The sequence below is a fragment of the Cherax quadricarinatus genome, chromosome 50 (assembly GCF_038502225.1).
Source record: "Cherax quadricarinatus isolate ZL_2023a chromosome 50, ASM3850222v1, whole genome shotgun sequence".
Taxonomy (NCBI): domain Eukaryota; kingdom Metazoa; phylum Arthropoda; class Malacostraca; order Decapoda; family Parastacidae; genus Cherax; species Cherax quadricarinatus.
This window is the reverse complement of record NC_091341.1, coordinates 16,207,256-16,231,914: the sequence shown is the minus strand read 5'-3', so window position 1 is coordinate 16,231,914 and position 24,659 is coordinate 16,207,256. Positions and strand designations below refer to the sequence as shown.

The 24,659-nt window shown below is 39.0% G+C and overlaps 1 protein-coding gene across 3 annotated transcripts in view; it reads right to left on the bottom strand.

Moving 5' to 3' along the window:
• kappaB-Ras (NFKB inhibitor interacting Ras like 1) overlaps positions 1–21,913 on the bottom strand; it is a 66,205-nt gene extending 44,292 nt beyond the window's left edge. The window contains exon 1 of one of the 3 annotated variants that reach the window (XM_053786123.2): positions 21,758–21,913. The gene's annotated coding sequence lies outside the window, so the exon portion shown is untranslated. The remainder of the gene's footprint in view (positions 1–21,757) is intronic. The other 2 variants (XM_053786121.2, XM_053786120.2) reach the window with 2 other exon arrangements.
• Positions 21,914–24,659: the final 2,746 nt, after the last annotated feature.

Here is a 24,659-nt window from a genome sequence, read left to right as displayed (position 1 = left end):
ACAGACCGCCTGATTTCAACCCCTGCTTTCAGTGACATTATACCAGTGAATAGATTCGTGTTACTGTTACGTATGTTACACTTTTCAGACAAAACCAGGCCTGACAGAAGCGCCAGGTTATATAAGATCAGACGTGTGTTTATGTACCTGAAACAAAAGTGCTGTATGTATTTTTATCCCTTCAGGAAGCTTGTTATTGATGAGTCTTTGATTTTGTTCAAAGGAAGACTCTCATTCAAGCAGTATATACCAAGCGAGAGGAAACGCTTTGGTATAAAGTTATTTGTTCTGTGTGATTGCAAAACTGGTCTGGTTTTGGATATAATTGTGTACACTGGCGGTAAAACAATGGAAGATACCAGGAAGTTACTGGGTATCTCTGGTGATGTGGTTAGAACAATGATGGAGCCATATCTTGGTAAGGGGCATATTTTATATACTGACAACTGGTACACAAGCCCTATACTCAGTGATTTCTTGCGAGTGAACATGACAGACGTGTGTGGCACAGTGCGTAGAAATCGTAAACATATGCCTAGGTTCGAAGCTGGCAGTCGTAGAGGTGAAGTGCAGGTGTTTGCTGCCAATGACATCATGGCATTTCGGTGGCATGACAAACGTGATGTCACACTGCTGACATCAGTTCACCGACACGAAATGGTAGAGACTGGCAAGCAGAATAGAGAGACCAATGAACCTATTGTAAAACCTGCAGCTGTGATGGATTACAACCTCAATATGCGCTTAGTGGACAAATGTGACATGCAGATTGGGTTTGCTGACTGTGTTCGCAAGAGTTATAAGTGGTACATAAAACTGTTTTTCCATCTTCTTGACATTTCCATGCTGAATGCTTATAATATGTATAAGTTGAAGACCAAGAAGAAACCCAAATATGGTGAATTTTGTTTGTCAGTCATCAGACAAATAATATTCAAGTACCAAGAAACAACACCTGCAATAGACCAGCGCCCACGAAATTATCAACACATGTCCTCTCGTCTGAGGCCTGGTGATCACTACCCCATACCACTGCCTGCTACTACTGCCAAGAAAAATTCTCAGAAGAGGTGTTTTGTCTGTGGACATACCACAAAACGCCCACAAAAACGCAGAGACACTCGTTTTATGTGTGAGGAGTGTAAGACACCATTGTGCTTATACCCATGTTTCAAAGAATTCCACAAGCTGCAGCACTTCTAATAAAGTGTCCAGTGATTGTACATATGTATATATATTATAAAGCAATCGTAATAAACATTTGTTTACATTGTTTGTTTGTGTAAACAAGTTTTAGCAACATTATAATGATACGAGTGTTTTTGCTATAATTGTGTTACATTCAAAGAGTGTATATTTGAACATTGCACAATAATTTGGTCTCACAGGCCACAAAAGTTATGTGAAAAAATAAAATAGTGAAAAAAACAAGAAACCATCGAATACAAGTAAATAAAAGTTTACCGGGTGAGCGGCAGTCGCCGCTGTTGCCGCCAGCAGATCAATTTCAGCAAAGTTCAGGACTCTATATCTCAGTAAGTACTGATGAGAAAAAAAATTTTTTGGGACTAAAACAATCAGAAAAATAATCTTAACATTTTCATAAGAAAAAATAATTTTTTTTTTTCGAATATTTTGCGACACCAGGAGACACTTCAGGATTGGGCCCTTCGACAGTCAAAGGGTTAATGTTGTTGTAAAAATTTATAATTTTGCACCAAAAGGAACTTAGAAAACTTACCTAACCTTATTATAACAAGCGCAATTTATTTTAGCCTAACCCAACTAAATATATTTTAGATTTGTTTACAATAATTTAATACTAAACAAGCACAGTGAAATATATTTTTTTCGTTAGGTTCAAAATGATTTTGGCGAAATTATTGCATACACAAATTTTCACTTGTCCTATATGGCAAGATGAGTGTTGCTATTTAAGCCAAGATCGCAAGTTCTGCCTATTCGGCACGACATATATATATATACGTATATATATATATATATATATATATATATATACATGTATATATATATATATATATATATAAACAGGAAGGCCCCGCTTTACGGCGTTTCACTTTATGGCGTTCCGCTAATACGGTCATTTCAAATTATGACCAAAACTCGCTATACGGCTCCCCCCACCTGACTTTCTAATACGGTCACCGCGCCCCACCTTGTTTGTTTACATTCTTCGTGAGCTCAGTAAGCACTAAGTCTCTCCATTTTGTCTGGAAACTCCAAAATTTCAAATGTTTTTAAAAGTTATTTCATATTTTATATATACTCTGATAATTATACTTATGTATACCTGTACTTAAATAAACTTACATACTGTGCTGGCATGCAGGTACACATTAAAATCAGTAAGAGTGTCTTATGTCTCCAGACGTCATATTAGTAATGATAATAATAATCATCGTCTCATTTAAATGTCGTATATTACGTTAAATACACATTTTCATTTATCCATCTATGATATTTTTTCAAAATTATATAATAAACACGATACATAACATAAAAAGATGATAAATACACCCCACAATAGAATAAATAAACATAAATATGAGATGTGGTAGCAGACGACTTGCACAAGTGACGCCATATTAGAAATGCTAATAATAATAATAATAATCACCGAGTCTTATTAAATGTTGTATATTACGTTAATATACACATTTTCATTAATCCATCCATATTTTTTTCAAAATTATATAATAAACACGATACATAACATAAAAAGATGATAAATACACCCTACAATAGAATAAGCATAAATATGAGATGTCGTAGCCAGATAACTTGTACAAGTGATGCCAAGAATAACATTTTCTCTAATCTAACATAAGAGAAAATGTGTTACTGGGGGTAACTGTAGAAAATTATTCCTTTCGTATGTATGTAAGTAAGTTTATTCAGGTATACACAAATACAGTTACATAGATTATCATACATAACATATGTGTAGAGAACCTAGGATAACCCAAAAAAGTCAGACAGAGTGACTTATTTCCATTGCCTTCACTCAGAGCATCATTTCTTCTTAAAATGATGTTACATGAGAATGGGAGTGTTCTTCTTTATTTATTCTACCGTATCAATGTAGAGACAACCTGTACACAATGTAACTTGTACATAAACCAGACGTGTACACTTCGTTTACAAAACTTACCTTCGCCTGGTTTGTTTACATAACTCTGTGCCTGTCCTCTCTCATGCACTCATTCTTTCTCTCTCTCGTTTATTCGTTTTATCTCATTTACTTACTCCTGAGCCTACATTAAGACTACAAATATTTTAAGGTAAGTAATGAGTGAACTGTATATACATTTTATCGCTCTGGGATGCTTAAATATCATGGAATATATGTGTGGGTGGGTTGGCCTGGTATGGTAGCCCAGCTGACTACCATACATACCACACTTGATTTTTTACAATAAATACTACTCATCTCACCCTATATTTTAAGGTAAGTAATGAGTGAACTGTATATACATTTTATCGCTCTGGGATGCTTAAATATCGTAGAATTGTATGTGTGGGTGGGGTGGCCTGGTATGGTAGCCTGGCTGACTACCATACATACCACACTTGATTTCTTACAATAAATACTACTTGTCTCACCCTAGATTAAGACTATAAATATTTTAAGGTAAGTAATGAGTGCACTATGTGTGTATTGTACTTTTTATTGTTTTTTGATGCCTGGTTCTATTGCTAACTTAATATATGTTAGTGTAAACTTGTTATCTAGTGTTTGTATGCATTTGTAAGTGGAAAAAAAGGGTGTTCCACTTTACGGCTGTTTCCGCTTTACGGCGGTAGCCTGGAACCTAACCAGCCGTATAAGTGGGGCCTTCCTGTATAGTATATATATTTCCTCTGTGGTGACTATTTTGCACAAATATCTACTTGGATGACTACCAACAAACTTACTCTCAATACAGACACAACCTACTTCAAACTCTCTGGAAACAGAGCTTGAAATTTACAGCTAAACATATTGATAAATGGTTCACCCATTTCAAGACACACACAGGGCAAATTTCTAGGTCTCCACCTTGACTGCAGTCTCAAATTCCAGACCCACATACAACAAATATCCAAGAAAGTCTCCAAAACAGTAGGCATCCTTTCAAAGATACGGTACTATGTACCCCAAACGGCTTTACTTGCTCATTACCACTCTCTCATTTACCCTTACCTCACTTATGGTATTTGTGCATGGGGCTCAACCACAGCAAATCACCGTAAACCTTTAACCCTTAACCCTTTGACTGTTTCCGACGTATAAATACGTCTTACGAGCCAATGTTTCTGACGTATTTATACACACAAATTCTAGCGGCTTCAAATCAAGCGCCAAAGGCCTGGTAGGCCTACACGGGAGAGAATGGGTCTCAGTGGTCGGTGTGCACCCTGTGAAAAAAATCTGGGACCCAGAGGTGCATTGTGGGAACGCCATGTTGTCAGTCCATTTTCACCATGCCTCTCGGTAAGAAGTTCCTCACTCCTCGGCGGATTGGAGGTCTTTTATTCCCAAGTGATAGCTCTAACAGAGATGAAAATGTCAGTGACAGTGAATTCCAGGGTTTTGAAGTGAGTGTTACCGAAAAAAGTGCCCAGGATAACGTAAATGGTGACGAAAACCCAGATGACCCACAACCTTCGACTTCTGGTGCTGTGCCGGCTTGTTCACGTTCACGTTCGCCTGTACCAGGACGAAAGAGGAAACTATTTGGTCGTGTACAACACCCAGATGATAGCAGTGATAGTGATAGTGATTTCAAGGTCATTGAAAGCAGTTCTAGTGACAGTGAGAGTGAATATTCCCCAGTGAAGCGCCAGTATGTACGACGTAGCATGTGGTCTGGTAGTGTTTCATATGTTGTTCCAAGGGGAAGGAGAAACTCTGGGAGCACATCCCGTGGCCCTACACCACGACCTGATAGTGAAGATGACGATATTGTAACGACGGGTATGAATGGTGACAGTGAGGGAGGAGGCAGTGGTGGTGATAGTGAGGGTGGCACGGCCCATGTGGCACCATCACCGGGCCACGCTACTACCCACGCGGCTGACTCAGCAGAACAACCAGCCTCACCCTACCCCACACTCCCACAACCTGCACCACCACAACCTGCACAACCACAACCACAGTACAATATCCAGACCCCACCAGCAGACCGCATCTGGGATTGGCAGGACGGTGACGAGTTTGTTCCCAGTCCCCATGACTTTGATGAAACATAAAGTGGAATAAAGCCATCTTGTCCACTTGGGAACAATGCCAGTGAACTGGAATGCTTTGAGTTATTCTTCGATGAACCCCTAATGGACATCATTGTCAGGGAAACAAACATACTCTGATTACACCATGGCAAATACAATTCTCTCACCAAAATCACGGCTACACAAGTGGAAGGAGACAACTGTGGCAGAGATGTACCTGTTTTTTGCCACAATAATGCTTATGCCACATGTGTATAAGCACACTGTCACCACATACTGGAGAACAGATCGCCTGATTTCAACTCCAGGTTTTAGTGACATTATAGGTGTCAATCGTTTCCTGATACTGTTACGTATGTTACACTTTTCAGACAAAACCAGGCCTGACAGAAGCGACAGGTTATATAAGATAAGAAATGTGTTTATGTACCTGAAACAAAAGTGCTGCATGTATTTTTATCCCTTCAGGAAGCTTGTTATTGATGAGTCCTTGATTTTATTCAAAGGAAGACTCTCATTCAAGCAATATATACCAAGCAAGAGGAAATGCTTTGGTATAAAGCTATTTGTACTGTGTGATTGCAGAAGTGGTCTTGTTTTAGATATTATTGTGTACACTGGCAGTAATACTTGGAGAGATACCATGAAGTTATTGGGTATCTCTGGTGATGTGATTTGAACAATGATGGAACCATATATTGGTAAGGGGCATATGTTATTTACTGATAACTGGTACACAAGCCCCTTACTCAGTGATTTCTTGCGAGTGAACTTGACAGACGTGTGTGGCACAGTGCGTGGTAATCGCAAACATATGCCAAGGTTCGACGCTGGCACTCGCAGAGGTGAGGTGCAAGCCTTTGCTGCCAATGACATCATGGCATTTCGGTGGCATGACAAACGTGATGTCACATTGTTGACATCAGTTCACAGAAACGAAATGGTACCCAGTGGCAGGGACAACAGAGACACCAATGAACCCATTCTAAAGCCTGCAGCTGTCATGGACTACAACCTCAATATGCGCTTAGACAAATGTGACATGCAGATTGGGTTTGCAGACTGTGTACGCAAGAGTTATAAGTGGTATATCAAACTTTTTTTCCATCTTGTTGATATCTCTATGCTAAATGCTTATAACATATACAAGTTGAAGACCAACAAAACACCAAAATATGGTGAATTTAGTCTGTCAGTAATCAGACAAATAATTGCAAAGTACCAAGGAGCAACTCCTGCAATAGACCAGCGCCCACAGACGTCATCTCGTATGAGGCCTGGTGATCACTACCCCATACAACTGCCTCCTACTACTGCCAAGAAAAATGCTCAGAAGAGGTGTTATGTATGTATGCATACCACAAAACGCCCACAAACACGCAGAGACACTCGCTTTATGTGTGAGGAGTGTGAAGTGCCCCTCTGCATATACCCATGTTTCAAAGAGTTCCACAAGCTGCAGCAGTTCTAGGAACGTGGTTAGTGACTGTACATATGTATATATATTATGGAACAATAGTAATAAACATTGTTTTGTATTGTTTGTTTGTGTAAACAAAGTGTATACACAAACTAATAGTGATAAAGTTTGTTCTGTTATTGTGTTGTAAATAATGAGTGTATATTTGAACAATGCACCTTACATTGGTCTCACAAGCCACATAAGTTACCTGGAAAAGAAAAATATTGAAAAATGCAAGAAACCTTTGAATTAGAGTAAATAAAAGAATACCGGGTGGGCGGCAGTCGCCGCTGTTGCCGTACGCACGTCAATTTCTGCAAACTTTGCGGCTCTATATCTCGGTAAGTACTGATGGCAAAATTTTTTTTTTTAGGCTTAAAACACTAGTAAAAATATTCCTAACATTTTCATAAGAAAAAATAATTTTTTTTTTTCGAATATTTGGCGACATAGAATGACAGTTTCAGAGAGGGGCCTGAAACAGTCAAAGGGTTAAATGGTCCAAACGTATATATACGTTTTTTCAACATCTGAAAGTATGTAAAAAAATGAAGATCTTTTTTTTTTGTTTTACATATGAAAACGTGTAAAAAAACTTTTATCTACATTTTTTTTTTTGTTATATTTGAAAATATGTAAAAAATAGTAGATCTACTTTTGTAGCACTACGAATTTGAATGTCGATCTGTTTGGACCGTTTAAGGGTTAATAACCCAATAAAAAAGCTGCAGTGTGATTGATTACCAACTCCTGCACACTTCACCACTTTTTAAGAGCCTTAATATACAAAATATCCACACTTATTATTGTGCCTACTACACACACACACAACATTATACAGGTCTCCCTCAACATTCACGAGGGTTAGGGGATCAAGAACCTAGTGAATGTTGAAAAATCGTGAATGTTTGGTGCCCCAATATATTGTAGGGAAATATAATATAATACTGCTTCCTTAACCTATTGAACCATGAACAATCATAAAACACGTGAAAACATCGTAAAATATTGTACTAGTGCCAGCCCTTTCGTAAAGAAGGCGAGAAAAACTATAGAATTCAAGAAAGAACTTGTAGCAGAGTTCCAAAGTGGAGGAAGAAGAGAGAGGGGAGACTGTGCCTTCTTCAGTGATTTAGTGATTCTACGATAAGTACAATACTAAAGCAGCATAAGTCAATAAAGGCTATTGCGCCAGCCAGCAATAAGTATAGCACTAACAGTGTAGCAAGTAAGTTAAGCGATTAATTGATAGAAAAAGGACAGCATCAACCTAACTCCTCCATTGTTGCTGGAGCTATACAGGGCAACTGACAACACTGCCGTCTCTAGTCTCTACTGCCTCTGATGCCGCCTCAACCACCACAATGTATGGCTTATGTCTCAGTGGCCCTTATACACCCAACAACAACAACACCAACACAGCAACACTCGTGACATACTTAATGACATATTTTATTCATTCTAGAGTATATGTCATGTTTCTTTGTTATTAATATTGTTTATTATGTCATATTAGATGAACTGTGATAGATATATAAGCCGCAGAGTTGATATTAGTGTCATATCAAAGGAATATCGTGTCCTATCTCCAAACAAACTCTGCCACCGCCACAATTCATAAGATATGACATACTATTTTAAATATGACTGGGCGGCTGGGAATTTGTGAATGTTCGAAGCCTGCGAAAGTGGAAAATACGAATGTTGAGGGAGACCTGTACTCAAATATTAACCCTCCTTTCAAATTCCTCCTTGATAACTACAACAGAACACACAGGCATAATACAAGGCACAAATCCCTCATTGATATCTGTGTCTATCTCTCCCTATGCAAAAATGCTGTGTGCACAAAGGGCCCAAAGATCTGGAATTCATTGCCAGAACATAGTAAAGGGCCCCTGCCCACAAATCAATTTAAGGCCCTACTTAGAAATCACCTCATCACCCAAAATTAACCAGAAAAACACCTTACTTAACCCTTTCAGGGTCCGTCCCGTAGATCTAAGGCTTTACGGTGAGTGTCCAAACCGTAGATCTACGCCATGAGCTCAGCTCACTCTGATAAACTGTGAGTGGTACATTTGGGCCTAGATATGAGAGAATACATCTATGTGGTATGTGTGCACCACATAAAACAGATCCTGCAGCACACTGTGTATAATGAGAGAAAAAAACTGAAATCATGATTTTTCGATTAAAACAGCGACTTTGCAGTGTTTTTTCGTATGTTTTTTATAGTTGTATTTGCGATTTCTTGGTCTCATTTGATAGAATGGAAGACATATTACAGAAATAGAGATGATTTTGATTGGTTTTAGCACTGGAAATGGCTTGAAACTGAGCTCAAAGTAGCGGAAATGTTAAATTTTTGCCGATATTCAAGAGTAAACAAACGACCTCACACATCTAATACACGTCAGCTGGTGGGTCTAATATACATTCACAAATATGGTGATGATATTTATACAATTATTACAGTATTGTATAACAGTAAATCTTCTATTTTTTGGTGTGAATAAAAATTCATTATGTGAATAAAAAATCAAAATGGAATTTATTTGTAAAGCCTCAAAATGTAACTAATGAACAGAGGAAATGTTAGTTTAGTTCCAGGAATACCTACATTGTTTATTCTGGAGCCTATTTTGAAATTGGAATATTTTGAACTTTGTGTTAAATTGGCCAAATTAACAATTTCCGATCACTTTACAGTGGACCCCCGGTTAACGATATTTTTTCACTCCAGAAGTATGTTCAGGTGCCAGTACTGACCGAATTTGTTCCCATAAGAAATATTGTGAAGTAGATTAGTCCATTTCAGACCCCCAAACATACACATACAAACGCACTTACATAAATACACTTACATAATTGGTCGCATTCGGAGGTAATCGTTATGCGGGGGTCCACTGTATTTTGTAGTTGAAACAGTTGATTTGGCGATTTCTTGTGCTCAATCAATAGAATAGAAGTAATACTAGTGAAATAGCTAAGAATTTGGTTGATTGGAATAATGTAATTGGCCTAAAATGGGAGTCAAAGTCGGCAAAATCGCCGACTCGTAAATATCGCTGACACATCAAAATTCGCGAGAGCATAATTTCGTCAATTTTCCACCAAATTTCGTACTTTTTGTTTTATTACCTTCACAAAAAGATTCTCTACGATTTCATAAGAAAAAATAACAAATTTTTTTTTTTTTAAATTCTTGGACACTGGTGCGTGACTTCAGATTTTGGCCTTGGACCCTGAAAGGGTTAACACCTACCAGTTACTTAAAAGTTACTCAAAAAACTCCTAAATAATTTTTGACTGCTCAACTATTTGATCATTTACTTCAAACTTAAAATTGTTTCAATTTCATTATTGTATACTGTGCTTGATGAATGCTGAACTATTTAATCATTACTTCAAACTTAAAATTCTCTCAACTTCATTGTTTTAAATTGTGCTAAATTGTAATACAGTGGACCCCCGGTTAACGATTTTAATCCGTGCAAGAGGGCTCATCGTTATGCGAAATAATCGTTATGCGAATGAATTTTCCCCATAAGAAATAATGGAAATAAAATTAATCCGTGCAAGACGCCCAAAAGTATGAAAAAAATTTTTTTTTACCACATGAAATGTTAATTTTAATACACACAAACTGAAAAAGGCATGCACAATTAAATGACACTTACTTTTATTGAAGATCTGGTGATGATTGATGGGATGGGAGGAGGGGAGAGAGTGTGTTAGTGTTTAGAAGGGGAATCCCCTTCCATTAGGACTTGAGGTAGTAAGTCCTTTTCTGGGGTTACTTCCCTTCTTCTTTTAATGCCACTAGGGCCAGCTTCAGAGTCACTGGACTTCTTTCGCACAAGATATCTGTCCATAGTGGCCTGTACCTCTCGTTCCTTTATGACTTGCCTAAAGTGTTTCACAACATTGTCAGTGTAATAATCACCAGCACGGCTTGCAATAGCTGTGTGAGGGTGATTTTCATCCATGAAGGTTTGCACTTCAAGCCACTTAGCACAGATTTCCTTTATCTTTGTAGTAGGCAACTTCTTCAATTTCTCTCTCCCCTCCTCTGAACCAGTTTCCTCAGGTCTGGCCTCTTGCTCTTGAAGTTGATCTATCAGCTCATCAGTGGTTAGTTCTTCATTGTCCTCCTCCACCAACTCTTCCACATCCTCCCCACTAACCTCCAACCCCAAGGACTTTCCCAATGCCACAATGGATTCCTCAACTGGCACAGGATTCTCAGGGTTAGCCTCAAACCCTTCAAAATCCCTTTTGTCTACACATTCTGGCCACAGTTTCTTCCAAGCAGAGTTCAAGGTCCTCTTAGTCACTTCCTCCCAAGCCTTACCTATAAGGTTTACACAATTGAGGATATTAAAGTGATCTCTCCAAAACTCTCTTAGAGTCAGTTGAGTTTCTGAGGTCATTACAAAGCACCTTTCAAACAGAGCTTTTGTGTACAGTTTCTTGAAGTTGGAAATAACCTGCTGGTCCATGGGCTGCAGGAGAGGAGTGGTATTAGGAGGCAAAAACTTCACCTTAATGAAGCTCATGTCCCCATAAAGTCGCTCTGCCACGTCTGTAGGATGACCAGGGGCATTGTCTAACACCAGGAGGCACTTAAGTTCTAATTTCTTTTCAGTTAGGTAATTTTTCACATTGGGGGCAAATGCATGGTGTAACCAGTTATAGAAAAATTCCCTAGTGACCCATGCCTTACTGTTTGCCCTCCACAGCACACACAAATTATCCTTGAGGACATTCTTTTGCCTGAACGCTCTGGGAGTTTCAGAGTGATACACTAATAAAGGCTTCACTTTGCAATCACCAGTAGCATTGGCACACATCAACAAAGTAAGCCTGTCTTTCATAGGCTTATGTCCTGGGAGTGCCTTTTCCTCCTGAGTAATGTAGGTCCTGCTTGGCATTTTCTTCCAGAACAGGCCTGTTTCATCACAATTAAACACTTGTTCAGGTTTCAGTCCTTCAGTTTCTATGTACTCCTTGAATTCCTGCACATATTTTTCAGCCGCTTTGTGGTCCGAACTGGCAGCCTCACCATGCCTTATCACACTATGGATGCCACTACGCTTCTTAAATCTCTCAAACCAACCTTTGCTGGCCTTAAATTCACTCACATCATCACTAGTTGCAGGCATTTTTTTAATTAAATCGTCATGCAACTTCCTAGCCTTTTCACATATGATCGCTTGAGAGACGCTATCTCCTGCTAGCTGTTTTTCATTTATCCACACCAATAAGAGTCTCTCAACATCTTCCATCACTTGCGATCTTTGTTTCGAAAACACAGTTGAACCTTTGGCAAGAACAGCTTCCTTGATTGTCTTTCTGGTGCCCACAATAGTAGCGATGGTTGATTGGGGTTTCTTGTACAGCTTGACTAGGTCGGCTATACGCACTCCACTTTCATACTTATCAATTATCTCTTTCTTCATCTCTATAGTAATTCTTACCCTTTGAGGTGTAGGGTTGGCACTAGAAGCTTTCTTGGGGCCCATGGTCACTTATTTTCCAGAAACAGCATCGAAAATACTGTAATAATACGAAATATTCCGAGTGTATGCTTGGATGTTACCGCGGAGGCTGGCTGGTAAACAATGGGACGGGGCGGCACATGTGAGGCTGGCTGAGGGCACATTGGACGCGTCTCGGACGAAAATCGGTAAGCGGGTTTTTAATCGGTATGCGCGGCAAAAATTTTGCGATAAAAGTAATCGTTATGCGGAAAAATCGCTATGTGATGCCATCGTTATGCGGGGGTCCACTGTACTGTATTTTGATATATTATGTACTATATCAAAACTGTAATTACTCTCTACCGAACTTATTAAAGCCATATAGCATGAACTAGTTTGATATTCAATTTTCTTCTATTCACTGTAACTCGCCTAATGACCATATGTAAAATTACAGCACTGTTATTGCCCTATTAATCTTAAAGTTAGTCTTAAGTATGCTTGAAATGCTCTGCATATAAAGGGGCTTTTGGTATGTTCACCAAATTGTTACACTCCTTTGTATAAACATGTATCATGCTTAAATAAACTTGTTATTGATATTATTGTTATTATGTACTTTGTAAATTTCTGTATTCAACTTTTCCATGCATTAGTTTGGGTTAAGAATGTTTGGATTAGTTTTCCAGGAAATCTTTGATAGCTTCTTGTTTATCATGTCCTAGTTAATCCTTGTGATGAATAACCCATTCAGTTTTATAGTGTATTTCATAAATTGTAAAACAATAATAATTATCAAAATAGTTACTCCATAATTCCCAAAAATCCCAGAAAAAGTACCGTCCACAATTAACCAACCACATAAGCTAAGAAATATTAAGCCATAACAATAATATCAATATACTGTACAGGAAAACATATAACTATATAAACAATAGACTTCAATCTATTAGTTTCTGTCATGACGTGTGATGTACAGGCTGTGCACCCACAAACTATCTTTTGGACGTACCACATGACTAGTTGAGAAAGTTAAACTATAGTAGCGATGGTCGATTGGGGTTTGTTATACAACCTGGCCAGCTCGGAGACACGCACTCCACTTTCATACTTTGTGATTATCTCCTTCATTTCGATTGTAATTCTCAACCTTTTTACCACAGAGTTGGCACTAGAAGCTTTTCTTTGGGCCCAAGGTGGCTTATTTAGCAGTTACAAGCACTAAAAACACTGGAATAATACAAAATGTACCAAATGTATGCGTGGAAGCGACCACACTGGCTTGTAAACACTGGCACATTAACTGAAGGCAGGGCAGCTAAGGCGCGCTCAGGCCAGACAGACACGTGGACACGTTCAGGACGAATGTTGTTAGTCGAGTTTTTCATAGTTGGTCAGGCCAAAATTTTTATGCTAAAACGCTTCGTTAGGCGATTTTATCATTAGACGATGCCTTCATTGGCCGGGGATCCACTGTATAAATATCACACATATCTATTGCAACCTGCTTATCAAGTTTTTGTCCAGGATTCATACTTGCACTTCTTGTCTCCACATATTTTCTACACTCAAAATTTTCTATTTTAAACTACTGTCTCTTCATTCTGACACTGCTGTTTTATTAAGAGACTTATTTACTTAATGTGATTGTTCTACTTAATTATTTTATCTTCAAACAATTTAGCTATGTTGCACTGAATAATTGTAAAACCTAACCTTAACTATTCTATCACAATTTTAAGATGTGTATAATCTTTATACACAAATGAATAAAGAAAAAAAAAACAGGCATAATACCATGGCTGGAAAATACACAAAACCTGCATTCAGATGACTAAAACTAATGATGATGTTTTGGTCCAACTTGGATCATTAACTAGTTAATAGTGTGTGACTAGTTATGGTCCAAGTCAGACCGAGACGCTGTCACGAGTTTCATTTTCCTAAATATGGGTTGTGTACACAACTGTATACAACTGTTTTATTTGCTTTTGCATTAATTGATTAGTATCAAAACATTATCATGCATGTATTTCTTTTTATCCCTTGCTACTGATGTGTTATTTCTGTACTTAAATATGCATCTTTTAATTTATTATTATATGGCACTGAAGTAGGTGGATGAAAGGACACAGCTTCATACACTTAGGACGACTTTACTGGAAACATTTCAGTCCTTGGACTTTGGTCACTCCAATGAGTGACCAAGGTTATTGCACCTTAGTCTTGTCATTCATACTGTTGGTATCGTTATACCTTCTACTTTCACTGAAGTACAGTATGATACACATTTTCATTCAAATATGCATGTTAGATTATTATGCAACACTGAAATATTTCCAGAAAGGTAACACATTTTGTCACTGATATTTATTCTTGCAAAAATGTTTATGTAAAGTAAAAGGACACAAGTGCAACTAATGTGACATTTATTGTGGCAACGTTTCGCTCTCCAGGAGCTTTATCAAGCTTGATAAAGCTCCTGGAGAGCGAAACGTTGCCACAATAAATGTCACATTAATTGCACTTGTGTCCTTTTACTTTACATATTGTCGGTAATTCTACCAACTTTATTACAAAAATGTTTATGGTTAACATGCCATTCTTGATTTTACCTTATACCTTATGGCACATATGCATATATACAGCTGAAGAGATATCTACTGTAGCTAAGTTTTTCTCATCAGTTGCTTTGTCAAGTCAATATAGAAAAAAATAAATGCATGGGCATGGGATATTTAAAGTCCAGAAGGCAGGGCATTTTTGAAGGTAGTAGTAGTACAGTGTTGGTATTAGTAGCAGCAATAATCTGTTGGTATTACTCCTACTGCCACTACTACTACACATGTAAGAATACCCACCTTTTGAACTCCATTTACATAAACTGTGTTCATGCATTATGCTGGTCACAGGATCTAGGCTATAAGTATACTGACAGCATGTAAATAAGACACACATGTAGCACTGGAACATGTAATTAGGAAACATTTGCTCACAGGAAACCTTATCAATTCAAAACAGACCTGGAGTTTACCTGGAGAGAGTTCCGGGGGTCAATGCCCCCACGGCCCGGTCTGTGACCAGGCCTCCTGGTGGATCAGAGCCTGATCAACCAGGCTGTTACTGCTGGCTGCACGCAAACCAACGTACGAGCCACAGCCCGGCTGGTCAGGAACTGACTTTAGGTGCTTGTCCAGTGCCAGCTTGAAGACTGCCAGGGGTCTGTTGGTAATCCCCCTTATGTATGCTGGGAGGCAGTTGAACAGTCTCGGGCCCCTGACACTTATTGTATGGTCTCTTAACGTGCTAGTGACACCCCTGCTTTTCATTGGGGGGATGTTGCATCGTCTGCCAAGTCTTCTGCTTTCGTAGTGAGTGATTTTTGTGTGCAAGTTCGGTACTAGTCCCTCTAGGATTTTCCAGGTGTATATAATCATGTATCTCTCCTGCCTGCATTCCAGGGAGAGATACATGAAGCTACTGTAATGCTTCCTCATTATCCTAAACCCACTAGGTTATGTGGGTTTCCCAAAACCCACACACCTAATTTTTTTTTTTTAATACATCGGCCATCTCCCACCAAGGCAGGGTGACCCAAGAAACAGAAACATTTTCACCATCATTCATACATACATGTGTCTCTGCAGACACACTCAGATATGGTAGTTCAAATGTCACTCCAAACACCAAATATCCCAAACCCCTCCTTTAAAGTGCAGGCATTATACTTCCTACCTCCATGACTCAAGTCTGGCTAATCAGTTTTCCTGAATCCCTTCACAAAATATTACCCTGCTTACACTCTAACAGCTTGTCAAGTCCCAAAAACCACTCGTCTCCATTCACTCCCATCTAACATGCTCACATATGCCTTCTGTACGTCCCAGCCCCTTGCACACAAAACCTCTTTACCCCCACCCTCCATCCTTTCCTAGGGCAACCCTTACCCCTCTTAAATCCATCACCTCAAGCACTGAGAGTGATTCTCATAGGCTCAGACTAACTTGTATATTTTGTAATCTACCACTCTTCAATTGTATAGACTTAAGTAGTCCTTAAGTTTTAGGTTAAGTCTGCCCGAAATGCCTTGGCATGATAGTTGCTTTGTGTGCCAATCATTTTGTGAAGTGTAAACACACACTAACACTTTGCAAAGAAAAAAACCTTTTATTTTTTTTTTTTTTGAAAGCACTCACCTAAATTACCAAGTAAGTTTATTTTGGTACAGGTACACATGTACAGTTATCACACATAGCAACATGTAAATTACCTAGGATAGCCCCCATAAAAAGTCAGTGGCAGTCACCTCATTTATGTACTCCCTTTGAAGCCAGTGAGAGGCTCCTGATCCAAAGAACTGAATCTGCTCTCCTCTTCCTTGAATAAACCTGAATAGCTCCCAGTCCCCAGGTGCTGTATAACCCCTAAGGGTTTAGTGCTCCCCTCCTAAATATAATAATCACTTATTCACGAACTCAACATTAAAAATATGAGCCTAGCCAGCTCTGACGTCACTAATGAAAGACAACTGTAAAAATCTAAAATTACGTAATGTACCTAAATAAATTTACTTAGTTACTGATATACCCATGACGAGCTTAAGTAAGTTTATTCAGGTAAAGGTATACACAAGTACTATTATTATACATAGTAACACGAGTAAATTACCTAAGATAACTCAAAGAGAGTCAAGCAAAGTGACTTATTTTCACTGGGGTCTCAAAAAAATCTTCGAGACACAGGTAGTAGGTTGGTAGATAGCAACCACCCAGGGAAGTACTACCGTCCTGCCAGATGACTGTGAAACAGAAACCTGTAACTGTTTTGCATGATGGTAGGATTGCTGGTTTCTTTTTCTGTCTCATAAACACACTAGATAACAGGGATATCTTGCTACTCCTACTTACACTTTGGTCACACTTCACAGACACACACATGCATATATATATACATACATCTAGGTTTTTCTCCTTTTTCTAAATAGCTCTTGTTCCTCTTTATTTCTTCTACTGTCCATGGGGAAGTGGAAAAGAATCTTTCCTCCGTAAGCCATGCGTGTCGTATGAGGCGACTAAAATGCCGGGAGCAATGGGCTAGTAACCCCTTCTCCTGTAGACATTTACTAAAAAAGAGAAGAAAAACTTTATAAAACTGGGATGCTTAAATGTGCGTGGATGTAGTGCGGATGACAAGAAACAGATGATTGCTGATGTTATGAATGAAAAGAAGTTGGATGTCCTGGCCCCAAGCGAAACAAAACTGAAGGGGGTAGGGGAGTTTCGGTGGGGGGAAATAAATGGGATTAAATCTGGAGTATCTGAGAGAGTTAGAGCAAAGGAAGGGGTAGCAGTAATGTTGAATGATCAGTTATGGAAGGAGAAAAGAGAATATGAATGTGTAAATTCAAGAATTATGTGGATTAAAGTAAAGGTTGGATGCGAGAAGTGGGTCATAATAAGCGTGTATGCACCTGGAGAAGAGAGGAATGCAGAGGAGAGAGAGAGATTTTGGGAGATGTTATGTGAATGTATAGGAGCCTTTGAACCAAGTGAGAGAGTAATTGTGGTAGGGGACCTGAATGGTAAAGTAGGAGAAACTTTTAGAGAGGGTGTAGTAGGTAAGTTTGGGGTGCCAGGTGTAAATGATAATGGGAGCCCTTTGATTGAACTTTGTATAGAAAGGGGTTTAGTTATAGGTAATACATATTTTAAGAAAAAGAGGATAAATAAGTATACAAGATATGATGTATGGCAAAATGACAGTAGTTTGTTGGATTATGTATTGGTAGATAAAAGACTGTTGAGTAGACTTCAGGATGTACATGTTTATCGAGGGGCCACAGATATATCAGATCACTTTCTAGTTGTAGCTACACTGAGAGTAAAAGGTAGATGGGATACAAGGAGAATAGAAGCATCAGGGAAGAGAGAGGTGAAGGTTTATAAAATAAAAGAGGAGGCAGTTAGGGTAAGATATAAACAGCTATTGGAGGATAGATGGGCTAATGAGAGCATAGGCAATGGGGTCAAAGAGGTATGGGGTAGGCTTAAAAATGTAGTGTTAGAGTGTTCAGCAGAAGTTTGTGGTTACAGGAAAGTGGGTGTGGGAGGGAAGAGGAGCGATTGGTGGAATGATGATGTGAAGAGAGTAGTAAGGGAGAAAAAGTTAGCATATGAGAAGTTTTTACAAAGTAGAAGTGATGCAAGGAGGGAAGAGTATATGGAGAAAAAGAGAGAGGTTAAGAGAATGGTGAAGCAATGTAAAAAGAGAGCAAATGAGAGAGTGGGTGAGATGTTATCAACAAATTTTGTTGAAAATAAGAAAAAGTTTTGGAGTGAGATTAATAAGTTAAGAAAGCCTAAAGAACAAATGGATTTGTCAGTTAAAAATAGGAGAGGAGAGTTATTAAATGGAGAGTTAGAGGTATTGGGAAGATGGAGGGAATATCTTGAGGAATTGTTAAATGTTGATGAAGATAGGGAAGCTGTGATTTCGTGTATAGGGCAAGGAGGAACAACATCTTGTAGGAGTGAGGAAGAGCCAGTTGTGAGTGTGGGGGAAGTTCGTGAGGTAGTAGGTAAAATGAAAGGGGGTAAGGCAGCCGGGATTGATGGGATAAAGATAGAAATGTTAAAAGCAGGTGGGGATATAGTTTTGGAGTGGTTGGTGCAATTATTTAATAAATGTATGGAAGAGGGTAAGGTACCTAGGGATTGGCAGAGAGCATGCATAGTTCCTTTGTATAAAGGCAAAGGGGATAAAAGAGAGTGCAAAAATTAAAGGGGGATAAGTCTGTTGAGTATACCTGGCAAAGTGTATGGTAGAGTTATTATTGAAAGAATTAAGAGTAAGACGGAGAATAGGATAGCAGATGAACAAGGAGGCTTTAGGAAAGGTAGGGGGTGTGTGGACCAGGTGTTTACAGTGAAACATATAAGTGAACAGTATTTACATAAGGCTAAAGAGGTCTTTGTGGCATTTATGGATTTGGAAAAGGCGTATGACAGGGTGGATAGGGGGGCAATGTGGCAGATGTTGCAGGTGTATGGTGTAGGAGGTAGGTTACTGAAAGCAGTGAAGAGTTTTTACGAGGACAGTGAGGCTCAAGTTAGAGTATGTAGGAAAGAGGGAAATTATTTCCCAGTAAAAGTAGGCCTTAGACAAGGATGTGTGATGTCACCGTGGTTGTTTAATATATTTATAGATGGGGTTGTAAGAGAAGTAAATGCGAGGGTCTTGGCAAGAGGCGTGGAGTTAAAAGATAATCACACATAAAGTGGGAGTTGTCACAGTTGCTCTTTGCTGATGACACTGTGCTCTTGGGAGATTCTGAAGAGAAGTTGCAGAGATTGGTGGATGAATTTGGTAGGGTGTGCAAAAGAAGAAAATTGAAAGTGAATACAGGAAAGAGTAAGGTTATGAGGATAACAAAAAGATTAGGTGATGAAAGATTGGATATCAGATTGGAGGGAGAGAGTATGGAGGAGGTGAATGTATTCAGATATTTGGGAGTGGACGTGTCAGTGGATGGGTCTATGAAAGATGAGGTGAATCATAGAATTGATGAGGGGAAAAGGGTGAGTGGTGCACTAAGGAGTCTGTGGAGACAAAGAACTTTGTCCTTGGAGGCAAAGAGGGGAATGTATGAGAGTATAGTTTTACCAACGCTCTTATATGGGTGTGAAGCATGGGTGATGAATGTTGCAGCGAGGAGAAGGCTGGAGGCAGTGGAGATGTCATGTCTGAGAGCAATGTGTGGTGTGAATATAATGCAGAGAATTCGCAGTTTGGAAGTTAGGAGGAGGTGCGGGATTACCAAAACTGTTGTCCAGAGGGCTGAGGAAGGGTTGTTGAGGTGGTTCGGACATGTAGAGAGAATGGAGCGAAACAGAATAACTTCAAGAGTGTATCAGTCTATAGTGGAAGGAAGGCAGGGTAGGGGTCGGCCTAGGAAAGGTTGGAGGGAGGGGGTAAAGGAGGTTTTGTGTGCAAGGGGCTTGGACTTCCAGCAGGCATGCGTGAGCGTGTTTGATAGGAGTGAATGGAGACAAATGGTTTTTAATACTTGACGTGCTGTTGGAGTGTGAGCAAAGTAACATTTATGAAGGGGTTCAGGGAAACCGGCAGGCCGGACTTGAGTCCTGGAGATGGAAAGTACAGTGTCTGCACTCTGAAGGAGGGGTGTTAATGTTGCAGTTTAAAAACTGTAGTGTAAAGCACCCTTCTGGCAAGACAGTGATGGAGTGAATGATGGTGAAAGTTTTTCTTTTTCGGGCCACCCTGCCTTGGTGGGAATCGGCCAGTGTGATTAAAAAAAAAAAAAAAAACATCCCTATTCCCCATGAGGATTTCACCGACTACGTAGAGTTGTGTTATATCTATAGGTAGAGTTTTGGGAGGCCATTGGCTCGTCCTTCAGTGTCATATCAGCAAATGTATATTTGTATTAATTTTTTCGAGTCAGTTCATATATTTTTCATATATTTTTGTTTTGTTTTAAGATACCTAAGGCACAAGATATTTTTTTCTGAGTAGTCACAGTCTCAAATAGTATAAATTTAGAGTACAACATCTTAAGATTCAAATTCCAAAATTAGTTAAGGAAAACAATGGGTACTATATATTTGTAACATTGTGAGACTAAGTTTTATTTAGGTACAGGTACACATAAGTTAAGTTGGTAGCGCACTCAGCCCACACACTGAGGGTCGTGGTTCAATTCCTGGAACATGTGGAAACATTAGAATGTGTTTCCTTAAAACACCTGCTGTCCCTCTTCACCTAGCAGTAAAATAGGTACCTGGGCAATAGCCGACTTGTGTGGGTCGTATCCTTGGAAAAAATGAACCTAATTTGCCTTACATGCTTTGTATAACCAGGGGATTTCTATATATTATGTCACTGATGTCAGCTAGGACTATATACATTGTACATGTATGTAGGTACTTACAAAAAAAATAACAGTAATTATTATTATATTTTTTAAGTGAATTATTTTTGAGGTCCTTGTAAAGTCACTTTTTTGGGGTTATCCTGGTAATTTACATTATATATGATAATTGTACTTATGTGTAACTATATCTAAAGAACCTGAAGTGTCACAACTGTCAGGTGTTTTCAGTTGCTTTGGGCTTGGTTAGTCAACTTTATTTAGGCTCAGGTCCACGTAAGTACAATTATTATACGTGGATTATTATTATAATCAAAACCAAGCGCTAAACCCACTAGGGTCATACATACAATTATCATGTGTAAAATTACCTAGGATAACCCCCCAAAAAAGTCAAGGTGGCTTATTTTCACTGGGATCCTTATATCAATACCTGAAGTGCCTGTGAACCAAGAAATACTGGTATAATAAAAGTGGCAACTGTCGTTTCTTTAATAAATATTGCGATTTTTAAACATGTTAATACATTTCCAATACAATTTATGGGCAGAATGACTTTAATTTTGCCAGTCTACGTAAAATAATGTAGCACAGCACACACACATATATACACACTATCTCTACTCTACCAGTAACTATTACCTAAAAAAATCAGTATTTGACTGGTAGTGTCAATTACACACTCACCTTATAATGTAGCAGAGTAAAGCAGTGTTAATGTTACATGCTGGCCCCTCCTGCTGTGACGTCACACCTTCCCTTACCTCTCAATACCTGCTTAACAAAGAAAATGGACAGGTCTATGTATCACTTAAGTGAAGTGTCTGACCTCACTAGGTCAAGGCATTGGCTTAAGTCGGTGGGAGAATTGGACTTGCCTCGCTTAGGCCAGTAGGCCTGTTGCAGTGTTCCTTGTTTCTTATGTTATGTCTTATGAGTCAAGAACAAGCTATGTAGTTCTGAGGTGACATTATTCTCCATCAGAGTGCCAGGCACATAAGCCATTGATCTACTCAAGCGTAATTATTATTTTTATAATAAAAAAGAAGCGCTAAACCTACAAGGGTCATACAGTGCAGCAGAGCGGGGAAGGATGCAGGGGTATTGGGTAGCAAGCGAGAGAGAGGGATGATTAGTAGGGCATGGAGTGCAGCAGAGCAGTGGATAGTGCGGGGGTATTACCTGGATTTTATTATTATAATCAAGGGGGAAGCGCTAAACCCGGAGGATTATACAGCGCCTGGGGGGGGGGATGTGGAAGGCATTCAGGCTTAATTCGGGGAACTGGAGCACAGATCCAATTCCCTAAATCAAGAGCCCCTCACCAACATCAAGGAACCTTCCTTGAGGGGGTATTACCTGGAGAGAAGGGTAGAAGGGAAGCAAGAGATTGAGGTAGAAAGGACTGTGAGGAGTGCTAGAGGCATCATCAGAGTCACTGAGTCTGGGTTCAGAAGGCTCTATCAGCAAGAAATGAAGGTGAAGTAAGGGCAGTAGAGCGGTGAGGACGTTGGAGGTATTTTCTGCGTGATAGAGTGGGCAGTCCAACAGTATGTGGCTAACAGAAACTGGAACCTGACAACTCAAACGTAAAATTCACGACAGTGAGGAACACACAAGCACAATACCGTGACTGGAACAATACACAAATAACCCGCACACAGGAGAAACTTATAAAGACATTTTGGTCCATCTTGGAACATTACAAGTCAAGGGAGCCAGTAAGAATAATCACTAAATCCCATCCCTGGCAACACACCCCCCCACTCTTCATAGACCTAAACTTACTCCCTGTTCAGTACATCCACACTTACTACTGTGCAATCTACATCTACAGGGCCTTAAACTCTAATATCAACCTTGACCTAAAACGCTTTCTTGATAGTTGTGACAGAACCCACAGGCATAACACCAGACACAAACATCTCTACGACATTCCCCGTGTCCGACTAAACCTTTACAAAAATTCAATGTATGTCAAAGGCCCTAAAATCTGGAATACCCTACCTGAGAACTCTAGAACTGCAGACACATTCATCACCTTCAAAACTACCATTAGAAAACATCTTATCTCCCTGATACACCCCGTCAACTAACTACACGAATACCACCTGGTGGTTCACACTTACACTCACACACTCATTTGACCATAAACAGAAATATTAATCTCAATCTTAAAATAATGAATCCTGTGATACTCCAATACTGAAACTATGTACTGTGCCAAAACAAAAGCATTTACATTGCTAAACTCACAAACTAGTATTTAGTCACTTAGCCATAATACCAACTTACCTCATAATTTGTAATATTTTACAATTAAGAATAAAACTAAGTCTGCCCGAAATGCCTAGCCATGCTAAGCGTTCTAGTGGTACACTCTGTAATCACTGTTTTACTACATGTAAACCACACAATAACCAAATTTCTGTAAACTCAGCATTGTAATCCTTATAGAGAATAAACTTTGAATTTGAATATATAGGAAAGGATAGGGACAGGACAGTTTCGACCTTCCTATTTCTGCCAAGGACTTACTCAACGCGACTGACCTTGCGGCAGCTACATTCACCGCTCCTTCAAGAAGTCCATAAACATATTCGGTATGATTATGATCAGAAAGAAGCGCTAAACCTACAATCATACAGCGCATCGGCTTGGTGATGAATTCACTTGTATACAGGAGATTATTATTATAATCAAGGGGGAAGCGCTAAACCCGGAGGATTATACAGCTGTATACAGGAGAGCAGCCACCTTCACGTGGCGACTTATTATGGATGACTGTAGGTAATAAATCGTGCAAAATAGCCATAATTATAATCGTGGGGGAGCGCTAAACCCATAGGATTATGTTTTTTGAAGCAGTTTGTGACAGAACCTACAAGGGGAAATAACCTGTTTGACTTAGTTATGGCAAACAATGAATCCCTTGTTAATAATTTAGAAATTTCAGATTATTATAATCAAGGGGGAAGCGCTAAACCCGGAGGATTATACAGCTAGAAATTTCAGAGGAACTGGGTGCTAGCGACCACAAATCAATTACATTTAGCATTGAATGGAAGTACGATAATAGCGATAACTCAGTAACAGTCCCAGATTTTCGCTTAGCAGATTACGATGGGCTTAGAGAACACTTATCATCTGTTGACTGGGGTAACGAAGAGAGCTATCAATATGACAGTTTTCTGAACACTATACATGCTGCTCAAAGAGCGTTTATCCCATATAAAGAAATTAGATCAAATAGAAATGACCCAAAATGGATGAATAATAGGCTCAAATATCTACTAGGGCATAAGAAAGGAATTTATAGGCGTATCAAAAGAGGTGAGGGTCATCTTATGAATCAGTATATTGACATTAAGAGGGACATTAAAAATGGGATAAGAAAAGCTAAAATGGACTATGAAATTAAAGTTGCTAGGGATTCTAAAACTAACCCAAAAAGCTTTTTCCAGGTCTATAGAACAAAAGTTAGAGATAAGATAGGTCCCCTTAAAAATAACTATGGGCACCTTACTGACAAAGAGAATGAAATGTGCTTGATTTTAAATAATTATTTTCTCTCAGTTTTTACACAGGA